Raw genomic sequence first — 8,096 nt, 5'->3', positions numbered from 1 at the left:
CAGAACCGCCGTATTGACTGAATGCGGAAGTTTGACAATGAGCTTCTGAAGCTGATGCTGCTCCTCTCTCCCTGAATGAATATTGAGCTTCACCTCAGACTGCAGCTTCCTTTCTCTGTTCACTATCTGTGAGTACGGCACTTTCTTTTCTCACCCACCTTTCTATTCTGGGGTTAAACTGCTCAGTTTCTGACTCTTTATTCCATCTAGTCCATGCTGAACATGATTCTAAACTAGCTAGTTTCCACCTGCCTGGAAGTGGTCTCCCATTTCAGGGAGAAATGAGGAATTTATTCTTTTCTTGTTAGTTTATGGAATGTTCCCCCACAGAAGGTAATGGAGACTGGCTCATGGAATGTATTCAAGACTTAATTGAAGAGAATTTTAAATGACAGGGATATGAAAGGTTATGGAGAACAGCAGGAAATGGAGTGACGGCCAAAGCAGCACAGATATGATTTTATGGAACAGCAGAGCAAACCCCAGAAGCTGAATGGCTCACTCCTGGTTCAATCTGTGTCAGGGCAGGAAGAGGTGAGCATAGATCCATCAGTCAACATTTTTCAGCATTTTTAGGAGAATGTGGAGCATGGGGCAATAATAACTAGTGAGAATGGAGGGACACTGTGGCATTGAGAAGAAAGAATGTACCACAGGAACCAGAATTGTCTGTTTGGAATTTCTATCCTTTGTAGATAGTGATGTCTTCTGTATTCTCTATTTTACAGGATATGAGAATGGATGGAATTGCAGCCATAAATCTCAAAACAAGATCTGATCGAGACAATCGATTCACTGGCACAGGAATGTTATCAGTCTTTTGAATCTCACTGGAAATTTTATTTCTCTTCTGTCTTGTCTGCTTTGAAATGTTTCAAACTTCAGTGAGGCTGAAGTACACAGGCCTCAGTGAGCGTGTACCAGTGAACTGACTGTGGGAAGAGCTTTAAGCGGGTACAAAGTCTGAAATAACAACATCCCGTTCGCAGCAGCAAGACATAGAACACCTTCCATTTGTGAATGGTCCTTCAACTAATTGTCAACACTAGAAGGCGGTGGGGATTCCCACGTGATGAAGAAACCGTGGAAATGTGGAGACTGCGGGAAGGAATTCAAATTCCCATGCTTGCTTGAAAGCCATCGCCGCCGTCACACTGGGGAGAGGCAGTTCACCTGCTGTGTGTGTGGGAAGGGGTTTACCCATTCATCCGCCCTAGTGACCCACCAGCGGGTCCATACGGGGGAGAGGCCTTTCACATGCAATTTGTGTGGGAAGGCGTTCGTTCAGTTATCCACCCTGCATAGTCACCAGCGGGTCCACTCTAGGGAGAAGCCTGCTCTGTGTGTGGGAAGGCATTCAACCAGTCTTCCAACCTCCAGAGTCACCAGCGGGTCCACACCGGGGAGAGGCTGTACACCTGCTCTGTCTGCGGGAAGGCGTTCGTTCAGTTATCCACCCTGGTGACCCACCGGCGGATTCACACTGGGGAGAGGCCGTTCACCTGCTCCATGTGCGGGAAGGCGTTCACCCAGTCTTCTGCCTTGCTGACCCACCAGCGAGTCCACACCGGGGAGAGGCCTTTCTCCTGCTCAGTGTGCGGGCAGGTATTCACACGGTCCTCTGCCTTGATGAACCACCAGCGGGTTCACACCGGGGAGAGGCCTTTCTCCTGCTCAGTGTGCGGTAAGCACTTCAGCGATTCATCCACCCTGCGGCGACACTGGTGGGTCCACACCAGGGAGAGACCATTCACCTGCTCCATATGCGGGGAGGGCTTCATTGATTCGTCTTCTCTGCGGAGACACTAGCGGGTCCACACCGGGGAGAGACCGTTCACGTGTTCCATCTGTGGGAAGGCATTCATTCAGTCTTCTAACCTGCAGAGTCACCAACGGGTCCACACTGGGGAGAGGCCGTTCACCTGCTCAGTGTGTGGGAAGGGGTTCATTGATTGGTCTTCCCTGCGGAGACACCAGCCTATCCACACTGGGGAGAGACCGTTCACCTGCCCCGAGTGTGGGAAGGGATTAGGTCAGTCATGCCATCTGCTCAGACACCAATCCAGTCACACTGAGTAGTGAACATTTGGATGCTTTGTGGGTGTTACTTGTCTTAATATTCAAGAGCTGAAAATGTGTTGCTGGAAAAGCGCAGCAGGTCAGGCAGCATCCAAGGAGCAGGAGAATAGACATTTCGGGCATGAGCCCTTCAGGATTCCTGAAGAAGGGCTCATGCCCGAAATGTCGATTCTCCTGCTCCTTGGATGCTGCCTGACCTGCTGTGCTTTTCCAGCAACACATTTTCAGCTCTGATCTCCAGCATCTGCAGTCCTCACTTTTTCCCTTAATATTCAAGAGGGCATATATTCCCTGGTGAGTTGAGCACCTATTAAGACACACTTACTGATTTGGAGCATGTACTGAAGTCAGGAGGTGTGTATCTGTCATGTTTGACTCCGAAGAAATCTGGCTCCAGTTTCTCCAACCCCGCCAGGATGATGTGACATATTGTGTTATAGGTCTCTTTACTAACCCACTCTCAAACGCTTTCTATTTAGTCATTCATAACTCTTTTCTAAGCTGCTCACAGGAGCCCTATATCTAATAATACTGCATTCCCATTTCATTCACTCATAACTCTTCCCTATAACATAGCTTTATTCGTTCATTCATAAAATTGCAGTTTTGTAGTATATTTTACTATTACAAAATAGAATAAGTTAAAACACCTCTTTTGACTCATTCCTGCTTTTTCACACCTTCATCCCTTACCAGCCCTTGCTACTAGCAGTGTTTTAGGCCTATTTCTGCATCAAAAGCTACCTCTGAATAACTGTCAACATAGTAATGTTTTCAGAACAATGCCTCCCTGCCATCTTATCACCATGAAAGAATAGAATATTAATCAGCACTTGCCAACTGTCTATCGGGACCTGAATAAATACATCAATACATAAATACATCAAGTAGTTTTCCTGACTCGCAGCCACTGTCCCCTTTAAGAAGCTGACTATCGAGACTGTGCTTCTATGAAATTGCAGGAATGAATGAAACTCATGCTGGCAAATACTAAACATATCTCACAATCCAGCAGTGATAAACAGTTTAATATCCTTTATTATTTTATTCAGTGCAGGTACAATATCTAACTTATTTAGAGCATATAGGCCGAGTAGTTTTACTAACATTTGCTGACTTAAAAGACGAAAGGACTAACACCTCTTAATTCTGCAAGCAGACCACACAGACAATCTCAATCCTATCAGGAGTAGCAGCCAGCGTTTATGTACAATAGATAAAACAATGGGACACCATAGTGACGGGTGTTAATCTCTGTAAGAGCTGTGTGTAAAGAGGCTGCTGTCAGGACGGTATTTTGGGATTCCATCCCCACCTCAAGCTTGTGCAACTTGCGGTTGCTGAATAAAGAGGCTATTTGAACACGATCCCACAACAGGAACAGAGAATGCTCGCCCAGTGCTGAAGGTTGGACAAAAAGGAAAACTAAAGTTTCTGACAGTGGCTGACAATCCGAGTGGCGTTTGTGAGAAATGCCCGGAGCTATGTGGAAATTGTCAGGGTCTGGGTGACCCAACGATGTTCCCGAGCCACACAACAAGTGGCAGGGTAGAGGGGGGAATGTGGACATGGGTTATGTCCCCACCATAGCGCTGGACAGCATGGAAACTGACCTTTCCATCCAACTTGGCCATGCTGACCAGATATCTGAAGTTAATCTCATCCCATTTGCCAACATTTGACCCATATCTCTCTCAATTCATCTATCCATCCAGATGACTTTGAAATGTTGTAATTGTACCAATCCCACCACTCCCTCTGGTAGCTCATTCCATACATGCATCAACTTCTGTGTGAAAAGGTTGCCCCTTAGATCCCTTTCCCCATCTACCTTAAACCTATGCCCTCTAGTTATGGACACCAAAGGGTCTGATTCCATGCTGTACAGCTCTATGAATCTAGTGTAAGTGATAACATATTGGTGGTACACATTTGATGGGCCAAAGGGCCTTTTCTGTACTGTATGATTCTGTGATCAGAAAACTCCTGTAGAGTTCCACAAAAAGGAATGCTCTCTTAATTGGACACTATTTATAACAGATTAATGCAATAATAACTTTAACGTGGAATTTAAGAACAGACATCATTCCATTAGAGCACGTTCTTTCTGTGCTGAAACCATTCTGTTGTTGGTGGGAGATCAGGCTGAGGAGCTTTAACTATTTAGGTTTAGATGTTATGCATATAAGTCTGGAATAACAGTGGATTAGGAATCGTGTTTAGAGAGAATGGTACTCCAAGCATCTCTAATCCTGTTGTGTTAACGAGAGAGAGAGGATGTCACATCTACAGATCCGACAGAAGAGTTGTGCAGCTTGTTCGGTCAGTTGAGTTGGTTCTGCTCTCAGACAAGACTGGATGTTGATTTTGATGGATCCCTATTAAACGCTACATCAGAACACTCCAAATCCAAGGAATGTGTCATGAGTAGATCAAACATGACATTTGGAGAAATAGGTGCTGACATTTCTATCCTTGTGGGGGCTGGGGGAAGTCTTCAGATCAGGGAACGTATGTGGAGAGAGAATTGGTTAATGTCTCGTGTCTGATCTCACTCTCATTCAGAACTGAAAGGGGCTGGAAAATGCTCATTTTTATGGCATAGACAGAGGGGTGAGTAAGACCGAGGGGAACATCTGGTGAGAAGTACCCCGAGCCAAAGAGATAGATTGCTAATGATAGTGAAGGTGAGATTGAGGTATCATATGGGTGTTAATGGAAGTGTGAAAGGGAGAAAGCATCCACACTGCTCAGAACAAAGTCAACAAGACATGCCTGTGTGAGCAAATGGAACAAAATTGGAGAGGACTAAGCAGGGTAGACTGATGCAGTGAATGGTAGACCCCTGGGGATTGTTGCTGAATGAATAGCTCCAGGAGTGCAGACGTTAATCCTTGAAAGTGGAGTTGCGGGTAGACAGAGTGATGAAGAAAGTGCTTGCTTTCGTGGGTCACAGCATTGATTAAATGAGTTGGGACGTCATGTGGTTGTACAGGACATTGGTGAGACCACTTTTATAACACGGCATAGAAGTCTGGTCGCCATTCATTTGGAAGGACCCTGTTAAACTTGAGGCTGCAGACAAGATTTACAGGGATGTTACTGGGACTGGAGGTTTTGAGTTATAGGGAGAGGCTGGGGCCTTTTTTTACCCTGGAGCGTTAGAGCCTGAGGGGTGACCTTATACTGATTTATAAAATTGAGGGGCATGGAGAGAGTGAATAGCCAAGCTCTTTTTTTCTCGGGGAGGGGGTGGGGGGGAAGGTTCAAAACTAGAGGGCATAGGTTTAAGGTGAGAGGGGGAAATATTTACAAAGGACCTAATGGGATACATTTTCATGCAGAAGGTGATGTTTGGATGGAATGAGCTGTCAGAGGAAGTGGGTACAATTGCACATTTTAAAACGTATCTGGATGAAGGGTTCAGGTTTAGAGAGATATGGGCTAAATGTGGAACTTGGGTCTGGGCCAGATTGAGACATCTGGTCGGCATGGATGAGTTGAACCGAAGGGTCTGTTTCCGTGTAGTGTGACTCTATATCTATCCTGTATGACCAAAACCAGACCTCTTCTCTGATAATCTTCCTGCTGGATTTTTTTTTTTAGAGCACCCAATTTCAGGAGATTTCTGGTGGGTAAAATTGGCATCTGTCCTGTATCATGGAAATTCTGGAAAATAAAAATAAATAGTTCTCCCTGTGAATGGTACAATCCTCCCCACTGCTACCTCTCCAATGAACAATTACAATCCTTTCCGCCCCCACACCCATTCAGGGTACAGTCCTCCCCTACCCACATCTGACATGAATGGTATGACACTTGCTGTCTGAATTGTATAATTGTCCCCTTCCCATGTGAATGGTACAATCCTTCCACCCCCCACCGCAACCCATGAATAGTGGGATCCTTCTCAGTTCCCCATTCCCCCCAGAATGGTACAATTCTCCCCTGAGAATCCTGAGCTGGGAACTCCCAAGTCTCTTTGTGTTTCCAGCATGGACCCTTTCTGGAACTCCACTTGCCCCCTCCTGAAAAATGTCCCTTTATACCACCACTTTGCCTTCTGCCAGCCAATCCTCAATCCATGTCAGCACCTTGCCCTAACACCTGGGACTCTTATCTTATTTCACAGCCTCCTGCGCTGCACCTTGTCAAAGGCCTTCTGGAAATCCAAATCACTCTCATCCACTGGCTCTCCGTTTGTCTAACTTACTCATTCGCTGCTCAAAGAATCCTAATACATTTGTCAGACATGACCTCCTCTTGTCAAAGCCATGCCGATTCAGTTCTGTTTTACCACGCACCTCGAAATATTCCACACTCTCACCCTTCAAAATGCGTGTTCAGTTTACCCATTTTACCATAAATAAGCTCTTCTGTTAATTAAAATGTAACCAAGTTTAAAGACATCATATTATGTATGTACACTGTCTTTGCCCCTTGTAATATATTATCCTTCTGAAGAAGTCCTTCAAAAAATATTAGCACAAGGTATGAAATGGACATTGGAGTGAAAAAGGATGAGAGATGTCTTAATATAGGTATACAAGATGTTGAGAGGCATAGATAGAGTAGATAGCATTGGAAGAAATGATTGTTACAAGTCGGCATAATTTTAAGGTAATTGGAGGAAGATTTGGGGGAGATGTCAGAGTAGGTTCTTCACGCAGAGTGGTGGGTGCATGGAATCCATTGCCAGCAGTGGTAGTAGAGTCCGATATATTAGCAACATTTAAGCGATAGGCACATGGAAGTTAGTACAATGAAGGGTATGCCTCATCTGAGAGTAGGATAAAGTGCCTGTACTGTTCTGTGTTCTATGTCAAAAGTTTCGGATTTGTGAGCAGTACAGTCAGATCCGAGCAAACAAGGACATGCAGGTCATACGGCGCTTAGACCGAGCGAGGCGTGCAGGGTTACGGCTGCACAAGGGGTGCACAAAAGCAAGGTCAACATTTAGATTTCAAATTGGACCATTTGGATGGTGTTGGACAGAGGAAGGAAGTTGCCGTCTGAGTTAAAGCTCAACCTTCATTCAGAGAGAGGAGCAGGAGCAGCTTCAGAAGCTCATGGTCCACCTTCCGCATTCAGACAATACGGGGCGCTCTGATTGGCCGGATGACTCCTTCCGGTCCTCCAGGGTTTCCCAGAGATTGACCAGAACAATGAGGGGCGGTGCCCCATGCCTATCGGACACATGCGCAACAGCACCTCCCTCTCAGCGCACGTGCACTGTCCGCCATCACAAGAGGGGTTTCTCCATCGCATGGGAGTGTGGGAGATATAGCTGCCATTAAAGAGATTAAATCAAGTGTCTCATATGCTTCCTTAACTGTCCTACTCGTGTGTTGTTGTAGTACATCTCAGGAACCAACCTTTAATCGATTTTAAATGTATACACTGAATGAAAGACTACAGGTGTTTACCTCTAAACTCTATTTCCAGTTCAGTGTCAGTATGTTGCTCTGTATCTGTCCTCAAATAAGGACCGAGTCAATACCCTCCACCTGTCACTCCTGAACGTTGATTTTGCTTTTTGTTTGCACATTCCAACACTCTGTTTCAATCATTTGTTAAAAGTTATTCGTGGTACATGAGAGTTGCTGGCTGGCCAGCATTTTGTTCCCCTTGAGAAGGTGGTGATGGGCTGCCGTTTTGAACTGCTGTGGTCCACACGCTTCACGATGACCCCAATGTCCTTAGGGAGGGAATTCCAGGATTTAGACCCAGCAACACTGAAGGAACAGCAATATATTTCCAAGTCAATATGATGAGTGGCTTGGAGGGGTACTTGCAAGAGATTGTGTTCCCAAGTAGCTTTTGTCCTGGTCCTTCTAGCTGGAAGTGGTTGTTAGTTTGGAAGGTATTTTCTCAGGTTCTTTGCTGAATTTCTGTGGTGCGTCTTGTAGATAGTACACACTACTGGTTCTGAACAGTGGAGCAGAGGGAGTGCATGTATGTGGATATGGTGCCAATCTATCAGGTTACTTTGTCCTGGATGGTATCAAGTTTTTTTC

At 45.5% G+C, this 8,096-nt stretch overlaps 1 protein-coding gene and 1 pseudogene across 2 annotated transcripts in view; one reads left to right on the top strand and one right to left on the bottom strand.

Moving 5' to 3' along the window:
- Window positions 1–8,096, bottom strand: part of LOC148143086 (uncharacterized) — a 260,306-nt gene that overhangs the window by 200,128 nt on the left and 52,082 nt on the right. The gene's annotated exons all lie outside the window — the stretch shown is intronic.
- LOC148143088 (uncharacterized) lies at window positions 51–2,176 on the top strand (annotated as a pseudogene). Its single transcript, XR_015751099.1, has 2 exons — window positions 51–128; window positions 729–2,176. The product of XR_015751099.1 is annotated as an uncharacterized LOC148143088 (transcript).

This window comes from Chiloscyllium plagiosum, unplaced genomic scaffold (genome assembly GCF_037043375.1).
Source record: "Chiloscyllium plagiosum isolate Xiang-an unplaced genomic scaffold, Cpla_swu_hap1 HiC_scaffold_27, whole genome shotgun sequence".
NCBI classification, from domain to species: Eukaryota; Metazoa; Chordata; class Chondrichthyes; order Orectolobiformes; family Hemiscylliidae; genus Chiloscyllium; species Chiloscyllium plagiosum.
The sequence above is the reverse complement of the archived record's forward strand: the minus strand, read 5'-3'. Positions and strand labels throughout refer to the sequence as shown.